The sequence below is a fragment of the Pipistrellus hanaki genome (genome assembly GCF_964339955.1).
Source record: "Pipistrellus hanaki genome assembly, chromosome: 2".
In the NCBI taxonomy this organism is placed as follows: domain Eukaryota; kingdom Metazoa; phylum Chordata; class Mammalia; order Chiroptera; family Vespertilionidae; genus Pipistrellus; species Pipistrellus hanaki.
In genome coordinates this window covers 54,143,129-54,156,203 of record NC_140504.1, presented here as the reverse complement: position 1 = coordinate 54,156,203, position 13,075 = coordinate 54,143,129, and the positions used below count along the sequence as shown (strand labels likewise).

At 40.9% G+C, this 13,075-nt stretch overlaps 1 protein-coding gene across 12 annotated transcripts in view; it reads right to left on the bottom strand.

Moving 5' to 3' along the window:
- The window catches only part of GOLGB1 (golgin B1), an 85,561-nt gene extending 80,577 nt beyond the window's left edge, over window positions 1-4,984 (bottom strand). For 6 of the 12 annotated variants that reach the window (XM_084871444.1, XM_084871449.1, XM_084871453.1 and 3 more), the window contains exon 1: window positions 4,823-4,983. The gene's annotated coding sequence lies outside the window, so the exon portion shown is untranslated. Of the gene's footprint in view, window positions 1-4,822 lie in introns of all 12 variants that reach the window. The other 6 variants (XM_084871454.1, XM_084871445.1, XM_084871447.1 and 3 more) reach the window with 2 other exon arrangements.
- Between the last annotated feature and the right edge of the window lie 8,091 nt (window positions 4,985-13,075).

The window sequence follows — 13,075 nt, the reverse complement described above, 5'->3', positions numbered from 1 at the left end:
CTGCCCGTTTAGGCCCAATCCTGGGATATCCCTCTCACAATCCAGGACTGCTGGCTCCCAACTGCTCGCCTGCCTGCCTTCCTGATTGCCACTAACCGCTTCTGTCTGCCAGCCTGATCACCCCCTAACCACTCCCCTGCCAGTCTAATTGACGCCTAACTGCTCCCCTGCCAGCCTGATTACCCCTGTCTTCTCCTGCAGGCCTGGTCACACCTATCTGCCCTCCCCTGCAGGCCTGGTTCACCCTACCCCCCAACTGCTCTCCCCTGTAGGCCTGGGTCCCCCCAACTGCCCTTCCCTACAGGCCCAGTTGCCCACAACTTCCCTCCTCTGCTGGCCTGGTCACCCCTAACTGCCCTCCCCTGCAGGCTTGATTGCCCCCAACTGCCCTCCCTTGCAAGCCTGGTCCCTCCCAACTACCCTCCCCTGCTGGCCATCTTGTGGCAGTCATCTTGTATGTTGGAGTGATGGTCAATTTGCATATTACTCTTTTATTAGATAGGATAGAAGCCTGGTGCACGGGTGGGGACCAGCTGGTTTGTCCTGAAGAGTGTTCCAGATCAGGGTGGGGGTTCCATTGAGGCATAGGGTAGCCTGTGGTGGTTTGCAGGCTGGTCATGTCCCCCAGCAACCCAAGCAGAGGCCCTTCTATCTGGGATTTACTTATGTTCTATAATTGAAACTTTGTAGCCTTGAGTGGAGGCCAAGGCAGGCCAGGAAGCTTGGCTTCCTCCATCACAGGGGGAAACCCAAGCCTCCTGCTCTCTTTAGCTACATGGCTGCCACAAGTTTTGTTAGGATTTATTTAACTTCTATAATTGAAACTTTGTAGCCTTGAGTGGAGTCCAGGTCCGGCCAGAGTGTGCTAGAAGATTGGCTTGCTTCATTGCCTGGGAAACCCAAGCCTCCTGCTTGCTCTGTGGCTGCAGCCATCTTGGTTGGATTAATTTGCATACTCACTCCTGATTGGCTGGTAGGCATGGTTTGTGGGTATAGCAAAGGTACAGTCAATTTGTATATTACTCCTTTATTAGATAGTATGCTTTTTAAATGGAAAGTAGGTTACTTTTCCACATAACCATTTTAAAAAATGTATAATTGAAGGAGAGATCGGTATCAGGGATGTACCATTTCAGGCAGAAGTAAAAAGAGTTGCTGGTAGAGTGATTCAGTAATCTCAGAAGGCTATGAAAAAGAAATGGCATAATGGAAAGAGCACCAAAATGGGAGTCAGGAACTGAGCTATTTGGTTGTATTGTTCTGAGTAATTCACATTACAGTTTCATCTTAAAATGAAGACGGACAGGGAGTTTTCTAATGTCCAGTATTATGACTCTGATTCAAGATGATTTCTATAGCTATTGATATGAAAGGAATAATATGAAAATGGAAGTTGAAAGGGCATCTCAAACACAGTTAAGTGCTTTAGGTAGCTTAAAGGTTGGGAATTTGAGGGTAAGAGAACCACTAAGTAGAATGATTAAGCTAAATGAAGAAAGCTGGACCTCCCCCTATGTTAGATTAACTATGGGACAGAAATGGGCAAATGAATATATAAAAATTAGTAAAGGGGAAAATATTTATGTTCATAATGAGAAATTCATTTAGGGAGTATGTGTGGCCAGTGGACTAACAATGTTCTTACTACTGCCTTATAAAGCACCAAAATGATGAGTAGCAACTTGAGAAAAGAAAAAAAGAGCTACATTTCGAGGCCAGGCTTCAATAAAAACACTTAGGCAAATAAAACAACCCCTCCAAGTCAGTGCCGGCCACATCCTGAACAGGATATCTCAACACTTTGTGTTGAGGTGGCACTTAAGAGTCATTAAGTCTCAAAAAAAAAAAAAAAAATTAATGAAGTCTCACATTCTCTAAGTCTTCACTGCTATAATTATTTTCAAAATACCTACTTGGTATAGAGCATAATGCCAGGAGTCACAAGAAATATAAAAAGAAATATGATGCATGTCCCTAACCACAGAGAACTTAGTAAAAGAAAATAACTAAAGATAGCACATGCCTGTATACATCCATTTGCTTTGGAATTTAAATCATATTTTTCATAGAAACAACAACAGAAAATGGTGAGATTTCCAGGTCCCACCTCAAACTTATTTAATGAATATTTGTTTGAGTCTCAGTAGTTTTCCTTAATTCTCAAAGTGATTCTCAACCAGTTTGAGGAGCTAATAGGAAATATTGCCATATAGCTGGAAAAAGCAAATGCAATATTACAATTTTATAATTAGAAAATAAAGACTAATTTTCATTATACAAAAAACTATGATTTTCATTAAATTTAAGAGTAAACATTAGCTATAATTATATACACAGTACTATGTACTAAGTACTGCTCCAATTGCTTTACATATAATTTATATATCATGATTATTTTACTCACTTAATTATTAAAACCTCAAAGAGGAGGTATATCAATACCCTAAGTTTTAAGATGAGTAAACGAAGATATAACAAGGTTAAATAATATGCTTAGTCACAGAGCTCAACAAAGTTTCTTGGCTGGTGGGGAAACAGAAAAGAATCTATTTTCCAAGTAATCTCATCACCCAACATTTGTAACTAGGGCTGAAAATAAGGCTGGGAGTCATGAAGATAATCATATACTTATAGTTCCATAAGCACTTTTTTTTGAGGAGTACATAGACTAAAATGAAATGATTCAGAATAGTATAGTCCCAAAGAATTCCATATTGTTTACATCACAGACAGGCTTACACAAGGGCCTAGAATATATGTACATGGAAGTTCCGTAAAGCAGCGTTTGTGATGGCCAATAACTGGAAACAATCTAAATAAATGTCCATCAAGAGAGGGCAGGCTAAATACACTTTCATATTTCTACAAGGGAATGCTATGTAACCTTTAAAAAAAAATGAGGTGGCTTTATACTTATAGATATGGGGAAAAATACCTAATATGTAATACTTAGTGGCAAAAGAAAGTTGTAAAATAGCATGTGTTTTATGATTCCACTTGTGGGAGAGGAAAAGAAGGGGGAAATATATATGTGCTTGAATATGATCAGAAAGTTTCTTAGGAAAAAACAAGTTACTTACAATGCGTACTTCTGGACAGTGGGGAATGGGAAAAAGGATCAATAGATTTTTTTAAAAAATATTATATCCTTTTGTATTAAATTTCACTTTTACCAAACACACATATTGTTGATATTAAAATAGCTTATTAAAAATAGAGTATTATAAAGCTTAAGCTCTACTTATATAGCAGTTCCTAACAATAGAGTGGTATGTAATGATCAATGGTGAGACATTTCCCAACTATGTTATTCCCGATAGTGGTTAAGCTAAAGAAGCTCATGAATGATTTATTTCTTATAAACAAGAGTAAAACCAACATTCTTCTAATTAATTCATTAATGCAAATGGGGGGGTAGGTCTTTAAGAGTCAAGCAGAAGAAAAAAAATTATCTCTTATAGATGATTATTTTTAGGAGAATCTGCATCCCAGAAGAATGGAGTCCCTTAACATCTTTTTTTTTTTTTTTTTTTTAAAAAGGAGATCTCCCTTAGTCTGGAAGTCCTTAGAAATGCAAACAGCCTTCTTGGAAAAAAAATAAAATAAACACCTTTATATGAACTCCAAATAAGTCTGAGAGCATCCCAGGGAGTGGACAAAATTTGTTTTTCATCCGTTAGAAAATATGCTTTTGCAAATTTTGTATTCTTAAAGTGCTATTTATCCATTAGTCACAATTATCAACTTTTCCCTGTATCTAGTCCATGACCAAATCCTGCCACTTTCTAAAAGAATATTTCCTGGTGTTGACCATTCACAAGCATCGGACCATCCAAATGTAATTACTTCGTGCTTCAGAAAAAGCCTCCAGCCTCTCTGTAGGGAGTTCTCCACTGTCATCTTGCAGAGCTGTAAGAAATCTTTAAAAGTTCAAGAGAGCTTCCAACTATTTCCAAAAGTGAAAGGCCTTATCCAAGTGATTTTAAATATATGTCCCACTCTTTAAAATGCCCTCTCCCCATAGACCAACTGGAACTCTTTAAATAAGTCAGACAAATATATTCCTCATTTGTCAAGGGGCTCATCCTTCCCTTCACATTCCTACACACCACTCGCGTGATGCAGAATAAACATCCTCCACCCCAAATCAATGTCTTTTCCCTTCCAGTACTCTCTCTCTTCAGGAATCCCTTTCCTCTCACAGTCTGCCCACCTCGGATCACTGGGATTGTAGTGTTGCTGGGATTGCAAAAATCATCCCTCTTCTCCTAATCTCTCCAATAACTCCTGAGCAAGATCTTTCCAAAGACCCTCGTTTGCGTTTATCTCTCCAACATTTTTTGTGTGATCTCCGCCCTCAAGACCTTTGATTTATTTGGGTCCTGCCTCCCCTACCGGACACTAAGTTTGTTTAGGGCCTGAGCAGAGCAGGTTCTCTCCGACGTCAGAAGTTGGATACCCAGGCCGGGCCGAGGCTGGCGGCTCAGGGAGCAAGGCACCAGGCAAGGACTGACCCCCAAAAGCCTTTCTCTGTTGCTCCGGGCGGAGAACCGTCCTGGGGAAAGGGCAGACCGCGCATAGGTGCCCAAGGCCGGCTAAGGACAAACGGAAGCCCTCCCGCGGGGGCCAGCGTGCCTGCGGGCCACTAGAGCTAGGCCTGGTAGGTGAAGGGCCGGATCTCGGACTGAGTCAGGGAGAGGACGGACGGGCGAGGATGGGACCGGAGTGTGGCCGCTCCGGCAGCTCTGCGGGCCTGCGGCGGGGGTAGGTTACCGTTAAGAGACTCACGGAGAGGAGGAGTTGAGGAGCGTCCCCCACTCACCTGAAAGAGGCGGCCGCCGGAGGCTCCAGCTGCGCCCCTCCCAAATTTAAGCCACGTCAACTCGGGAATCCCGAAGGGTAACACCTACCACCGCCGCGCCCCGCGGGGCACTCTGCCACTCGCGGCTGGTCGCGGCTGGGACGGCAGAAGGGATTATGACGCGGACCAATCAGGGCTGCCGGCACGGCGTTGCCAAGGAGACCAGGCACGCCTTGTTTGCAACTAACCCGTCAACAATGACAGTAACCAATCAACGTCAAGGAATGCTCCGCTTCCTCAAAGGAACAACCAACGGACTCCGAAGATTCGTGGAGGGGCGGGGCCTGGCGCGAGCTAGTGTTCCGGAAGAAGATCTGGGTTCGAACCGGAAATACCGGGAGGGCGGGCGTTCGGGGAAAGATCAGGTGTTTTTTTACCTCTGTGGTGTTTTGGTCGCGTTCCTCCAGTTACTCCGCGGCATCAGCCTCGAGTGACCCAGACAACCACCGCCATCAGGGTGGTTGTGTGGCCTCTGAGAAGAGAGTGTGGAATGTGGGCTTTGCTTTTGAAATAATAAAATATTAGAGGCGGAAAGAAAGTCGTCTAATATGACCTTTTCATTTTACTGGTGAAAAATGAGAACCAGGTTAAAGTGACTCGCCCCCAGACAAATAGCGACTTAGTAACAGAACCTGTACTAAAACCTGGCGTCTATATAAAAGATCAGAGATGTTTCTTAAGGACATGAGTGTGAGAATAGTAAATACTAGTTAAGTGCCTCATAGGAAGTGGCATTAAAGTGGGCCAAAAGATAAAATTTGAGGACTCAGGTCCTGGAATGGGAGTCAATGAGGAGCTCCAGTAAAAAGGCACCGAAATTATACATGATCTCCTTAAGTCCTTAAGGCAGTGTTTTTCAACCTTTTTTGGGCAAAGGCACACTTGTTTCATGAAAAAAATCACGAGGCACACCACCATTAGAAAATGTTAAAAAATTTAACTCTGTGCCTATATTGACTATATATAAAGTAATTCTCTTGAATAGGAATCAAATAAACACAAAGAAAGTATTTTATAATTACTTTATTATGAAATATTAAGTAAACAAAATAGTGAAAAATTATAAAATTCTTGTCTTGTCTGCACCTACGGCACACCAGGCAACATCTCACTAGTGTGCCGCGGAACAGCGGTTGAAAAACGCTGCCTTAAGGCACTCTCTTGACAGGGAGTATTAATTTGAATTTATTGAGGCTACTGTATGCCAGGCACTGAGCTAGTCCACTAAATGCATCTTCTCCCTAATGCTCAATAAGGTCTTTGCTGACTACCCATCTGAAACTGCAGTCCCCTGCATTTACTGTATACTGTATATTGTTGTTGGAGATACACCTATGATAAAGAGGCGAAAATTCCTGTTTTTCTGGAACTCAGTTTAGTGAGGAGAGAGAAAATGAAGATGAGTAATACGGTAGTTGGCAAAATAGTGAAAATAGGTGGCAAAATAGTGAAAAAAAAATAAGCAGAGAAGGGGTATAGTGCATGCAGAGGACTGCAATTTTAGAAAAACAGAGCAGGCCCAGTAACTTCTGTTTCATCCTCTTGTACTCAAACTTGGAATGTACAGAGCTGCCCTTCCAGAGCCTGACATGAGCCAAGGCGTGCAAGGTCTTCTGTGGGCTCTCCAAGAGCTTCTAGTTGAGGACAGCAAACAAAGGAACATTGCTGAATATGAACTGCAGCTGTTTAGAGCTGAGACACCCAGCTGACTGCATCAACAGCTGAAACTGCTCCCTGATGATATATATACCTCTCATGTAGCTAGTCTCTCAGAGTTATATTTATTTATTTATTTTAAATATATTTTTATTGATTTTTTTACAGTGTGGAAGGGAGAGAGATAGTTAAAAACATCAATGAGAGTTATCGATAAGCTGCCTCTTACACGTCCCCTACTGGGGATGTGCCCACAACCAAGGTATTGTACATGCCCTTGACCAGAATCGAACCCGAGACCCTTCAGTCCTCAGGCTGACGCAGAATTGAGCCAAACCAGTTTCAACATCTCAGTGTTATATTTAAATAGTCATTAAATATAACCCTTATTAATCAGAGTTCCTGAAGGGGTGAAAAAAAGTCTATGAAATTTGGATTTTGTATGAAAAGATGTACATACGTGTCCTACAGAGCTCTGGCTTCTTAATTGATTATATTCCCCTACATCAACAAAACTCCCAGAAGAATCCAGAATGTACCAAACACCACATACTCAAAGCCTAAGAAAATATGATTCTTCTGAAATCCCTAGCGCTCATAGGTAATGAGTCATGGGTGTTTTCTCTGGAAGGGCAGAGATATCTGTTAATATTTTGGTGCTCATTTATTGATTAGGGCCTGCCTGCAGAATACTGTTGTAGCAGATGGGAACTTGTGTCATACCTATGCAGAGTACATAGGGATTGCTGCTCTAAATTGTTTGGGCTCTGTTCTGGTGTCCCGAGGAGGCCTATATGACATGGGGTAGATTTCAGATTATTTGTCTCCATGTAGCAGTTGATAGTCATCCTTCATACCAATTGACTCCTAGAAACAGATGTCAGAGGAGGCCTCCTACAGGAATTGGGACTTCTGTTCTCCTGATTTCCCTCTTAGGAATGTTGGCACTGCTGATTAGGCATCAGACCCTTGAAGAGACTGACTGGCTTTAGGAAAACTAAGACCAGGCCTGAGGACTGTTTCATCCTCTTATACTCCTTAAAACTTACAATGTACAGCAGCCCTTGATGTGCATTTTCGTGCCCAGCTCCAGGCTTATGGTCTCCACAGGTCTCTGTTTGTAGTCTCTTTGAGGATGGAAGAAATTGAAATTCAGGGATCTGTTCTGTCTGCAGTTATCAGCTTGCCTTCTGCTGGGATAAGCTTTGGGATGGGGAGGGTAGATGTTAGGTTGTATCTTAGGAGGGCTGTGTAGAATGAGCAGATGACCTTGTTTCATTCTTCTCAAAGGCATCAGAGATGCCTGAGGGATGCAGAAGCTCGTTGTTTCCTCCTACTTTGATATTAAGAACCTATCGCCTGTCTTTCAGTTCTAGCTAAGCATCCTCAAGCAGTGGCAGTTTGCATAAAGGTGGAAAGGGCTAAGCAGGAACCCTGGCACATAGGAGAGCTACAGAAGCTAGGTATCCTTGCCTAGGGGATGCCAAGGGTTGTCTCCCAGCCATAGATCACTATTAAAACTTGCAATGTATTTTCTGAGGCTAGAAATGCTAGAGTTCTTTGACTCAGAGGCCTGGAATAGGTTGTTCTTCAAAATTGAATGAGGCCTCTTTTAACTTCAAATCTTTCCCACAGAATCATCAGGCTCTGGGTACCACAAGGAGCATGTGGAGCCAGGCAGAAAACCTTGGAAGCCATAGTAAGCAAAGGGTGGGGAATGGCTCAACAAGTGGGTTGTTCACCATAGAGGATGAAGCCACAGTGTTTTGTAGAGAACCAGCAATCATGTCACAATAACTCCGGTACTACTTTTATATGAATCATTATTGAGTATTAATAGTATACTAGAATAATAGTATACTAAAACTCAAGTTATACATCAAACTGACATCTCTGATATACTTCCTAAGAACTTTCAAGGACTATAACACTAAATAAAGCCTACCCTCATTAATATTCCTAGCAAAAAAAAAAAAAAAAGCATCACCAAGATTAACAATGTCACCCAACCATTGCTGATATAACTAATAAATTTGAATATTTGTATATAAAGCACATACTGTGTGAAAGTCTATGGACTTCCTAATTGTCTTAAATTGTCCTAGGTGTGTCCTGCTCAATAAACTCCCTTTCATTTTTATCAAAAATTTATAACATATCTTCTTCATTTACTACATGAGTACTAAGCATGCTATTTTGGAAGGTGTGTTTAACCTAGAGTCAAAACCAAGTTATCTATGGATTTTGTATAACCAGAATCAGTTAGCAGCCTTCCTTCTGATTCTTGAAGTAAATGCAATCATACCTTTTGTCTCCTGACTTATTCTTCTCAGCCCTCAAGATTATCAACCTTCTCATTCGCTTTCCTTACACACATTTTAATTAGGCTGACAGGCACAAGAAATACAGACTAATTAATATGAATGATTTAGCTGCATAATTTATAACCCAGTAATAAAATACCTTATAGGAGTTCTGTACAGACACAGGTGTTGAGTCTACTCCCTGGGATAGTCTTTTCTATTAAGCTATGACTTTCTTTTTAAGACCATGTAATGCTAAGAGCTGCACATTCTAGAGAAGGCCATCTTGGGACTTTGCCTTATCTCCCTTGTCTTCTCTATATCTTATGGGAACTCCATGAACTCAATCCATATTCATCTTATTTTTATTAATCTTTCTATGCTGCTTATTATTTTTGTGACCATTACATGAAAATACAGAGCATTAAAATTGCTTGGATCTCTTAATAGTAGGACAAGCCCACTTTTCCATGCATGCTAGACAAATCCACACTCAACAAATAGTTACTAAGTACCTCTTCATGATAAATTGGTTGAATAGATATATTTTCATTCCCTCTGCCTAGAACACTCCTCCTTCTCCCTCCACTGGTGGATTTATTCTGCAGTTCACTTCCTTGAGAGGCAGTTTCTGTCTAAATCCCAGACTAAGTTAGTGACTCTCATGTCCACATCACTCCCTGAAAAATAGTAACAACACTGTAAATCTTCCTCTTTTTAATATTTATCTCTCTTATTGGAATGTAAGCTCCTTTAGCAGAAACAGTCTTCTACATCTAACACAGAATCTTTTACATTAGAGACACTTGGTCAAATAATGATAACTAAGTTATTTAGCAATTATTAAGTGTATATAATGCACCATCCAAGTGCTCATGAGAGTTTCCATAAGGTGAATGGGACATTTTCATGCAACCAATTAAATACCTACATAAATCCCAAGTATGAACAGAGTGAAGAAAAGATTAACTGAAATGAGTAAGTGGTTCATTTTTTAGTTATATAGGCCTGAATTTAAACTTGGGCAAGTTAGTCAATGTCTATGTTGTTTTCACATTTGCAAAATGGAAATTATAAATGTTCCTATTCTATAATGTTGTTGTAAGGATTAAGTAAATAATGACCATAAAATAATTAGCAGAGACGAGCACTTATCACACAATAAATGTTAACTATTACTTAGTAGCAGTAGTAGTAGTAGGAAGTATTATTAGGTTCCTGGAATAAGGTGGGATGATTTGATGAAGGGTCTATAAATACCATTTCCTTAAATTCTCAACTAGACTAGTTAATGAACCAACTGTTAAAGACTACTGCTGAAATTATCATCTTAGATCAGCAGTTCTTAAACTTTTATAAAAAAGACAAGAGAAAACAAGTGTTGATGAGAAGGTGGAGAAAAGGGGATCCTTGTTCACTGTTGGTGGGAATGTAAATTGACACAGCCATTATGGAAAACAGTATGGAGCTCCTCAAAAAATTAAAAATCAAATTACCATATGACCCAGCAATTTCTCATTCTGGGTATATATCTGAAGAACATGAAATATATAATAAAATATTATTCAGCCACAAGAAAGAAGGAAATTCTGCCATTTGTGACAATGTGGATGAACCTGGAGGACATCATGCTAAGTGAAATAAGCCAGACAGAAAACTACTGTATAATCTCAGTCATATGTGGAATCTAGGAAAAAAAAGTAAAATTCATAGAAACAGGGAGTAGAATGGTGATGGTGGTTACCAGGGGCTGGGAGGTGAGGAAATCAGGAGATACTGGTTAAAGTGTACAAACTTTCAGTTATAAGATTAAGTACTGGGGATTTAATACAGTATACAGCATCATAAAAACAGTTAATAATACTACATTATATATTTGAAATTTGGTAAGAAAAGATCCTATGCATTCTCACCACACACACACAAAAGATAGATTAATGAAATTATGCTAATCATTTCACAGTGCATACATATATAAAATAATCATATTACTTTAAATAGATATAATTTTATTAATTATACCTTAATGAATCTGGGGTGGGTCTTCAAAATTTAATTATTAAAGTCCAGTCCAGCAATCATGCATTGGGATTCCCTTTTGTCATGATATGTAATTGACCTCAATAGATATGGATATTACTGAATGAAGAATATGAGGCAAAGTGGCTTTTCTATAGAATTTATATTAACTACAGAATTTTCTACTATTTTTAGATACTCTATAAGTTCCTAAATGTTTAAGAGAGAGAGAGAGAGAGAGAGAGAGAGAGAGAGAGAGAGAGAGAGAGAGAAAAGCACTGGCCAGTGTGACTCAGTTGAGCAAGAACCCATGTATAGAGCGGGTGCTGGTTCAATTCCTGGTCAGGACACATGACTGAGTTGCAGGCTTGATTCCCAGTATGGGGTGTGCAGGAGGCAGCAAATGGATGTTTCTCCCTGTCTCTCTCTTCCTTCCTCTTTAAAATTTATTTAAAAATATTTAGAATTTGTATTTTTCATATTTATATATGTTTCATATATTATTTGTATTTAAAAGTACATATAAATGCACTTTCTTATATATAGTGAGTTCTGATGTAAGTAATCCAACAAAATTAGATTTTAATTGTTGATTAAAGAATTATTGATAAAATCACTTTTTCATGTGTCATAGATTTTTTTCACTCTTATCTGAGTAATACAGAATTATTTTGTTACTTAATATCCTATCTAATAAGAGTAATATGCAAACTGACCATACCTCCACTACACCCACCAGCCAATCAGGAGTGAGTATGCAAATTAACCCAACCAAGATGGCTGTGGCCACAGAGCAAACAGGAGACTTGCGTTTTCCTGGCAATGGAGGAAGCTAAGCTTCCTAGCCAGCCCTGGACTCCACTCAAGGCTACAAAGTTTCAATTATATAATAATTGAATAAATAAGTCCCAGATACCAGAGCCTCCGCTTGTGTTGCCAGGGGACACTGCAAACTACCACAGGCCCCTTGCACAGGCTGCCCCACATCCCAAGGGAACCCCCACCCTGATCCAGGATACCTTTCATGGCAAACCAGGTGGCCCCCACCTATGCAGCAAACCTCTATCCTATCTTATCTAATAAAAGAGTAATATGCAAATTGGCCATCATTCCAATACACAAGATGGTTGCCCCCATGTGGACACAAGATGGCTACCACAAGATGGCCAGCAGGGAAGGGCAATTGGGAGGGACCAGGCCTGCAAGGGAGGGCAGTTAGGGGCAATCAAGTCTGCAGGAGAGGGCAGTTAGGGGTGACCAGACCTACAGGGAAGGGCAGTTAGGGGTGACCAGGCCTGTAGGGAAGGGCAGTTAGGGGCGATCAGGCTGGCATGGGAGCAGTTAGGAATCAATCAGTATGAGAGGGGAGTGGTTAGGGGATGATCAGGCTGGCAGGCAGAAGCAGTTAGGGAAAATTAGGAAGGCAGGCAGGCGAGCAGTTGGGAGTCAGCTGTCCTGGATTATGAGAGGGATGTCTGACTACCCATTTAAGCCCAATTCTACTACCTGGTCACCCCTAACTGCCCTACTAGGATAGGGCCTAGACGAGCAGTCGGCCATTTCTTGAGGGGTCCCATATTGGAAAGGGTGCAATCTGGACTGAGGGGCACCCCCCACCTCCGTGCACAAATTTCATGTACCAGGCCTCTAGTAGTAAACATAATAGCATGATCAGTCAGGAAGTATGATGGCGTTGTCAAAATTAAAATAAAGATTGTATTTCAGTATTGCAGGGGGGTTTGAGTTAATCTAATCAGTTTAGCTGGGTTTGGTTTTATCTTCAATGCACCAGCTTCAAGTTGTTTTATTTTTTAGCTGCTGGTACCTTGTGCTTGTTAGAATAGGGTCTTGAAAGCTGTTCTCAGTGTTTCTGCTCTACCCTTCTCTTTTAGTCATCCCTGTATGCTTTTGCCACAGATGGGCTCTCTCTCCATGTACCTTTTCCCTATCCTAGCAGTAAACTATTGCCTATTGGAGCTAGGCTAGTCTTTGAGACATGGGTATGTTGTCCTGATCCAGCCTAAATTTTGGGCCAGGTCTCTTCTTCCTGGTGTTGGGGTGAGGATTCCTCAGGGTTCCTACCATTCTACCCCTTGGCAAATTGCTGTGGCTGGTCTTTAGTAGGAGTTTTCTCCCCAGAATTAGCAGACCTCTGGTTTCTATTGGTGTAGGATTTCTGAGCCCAAGATTTTCCTGCCCCTCCCAGGAGTGGAGGGGTTGGTTTCTATCCCTGGAT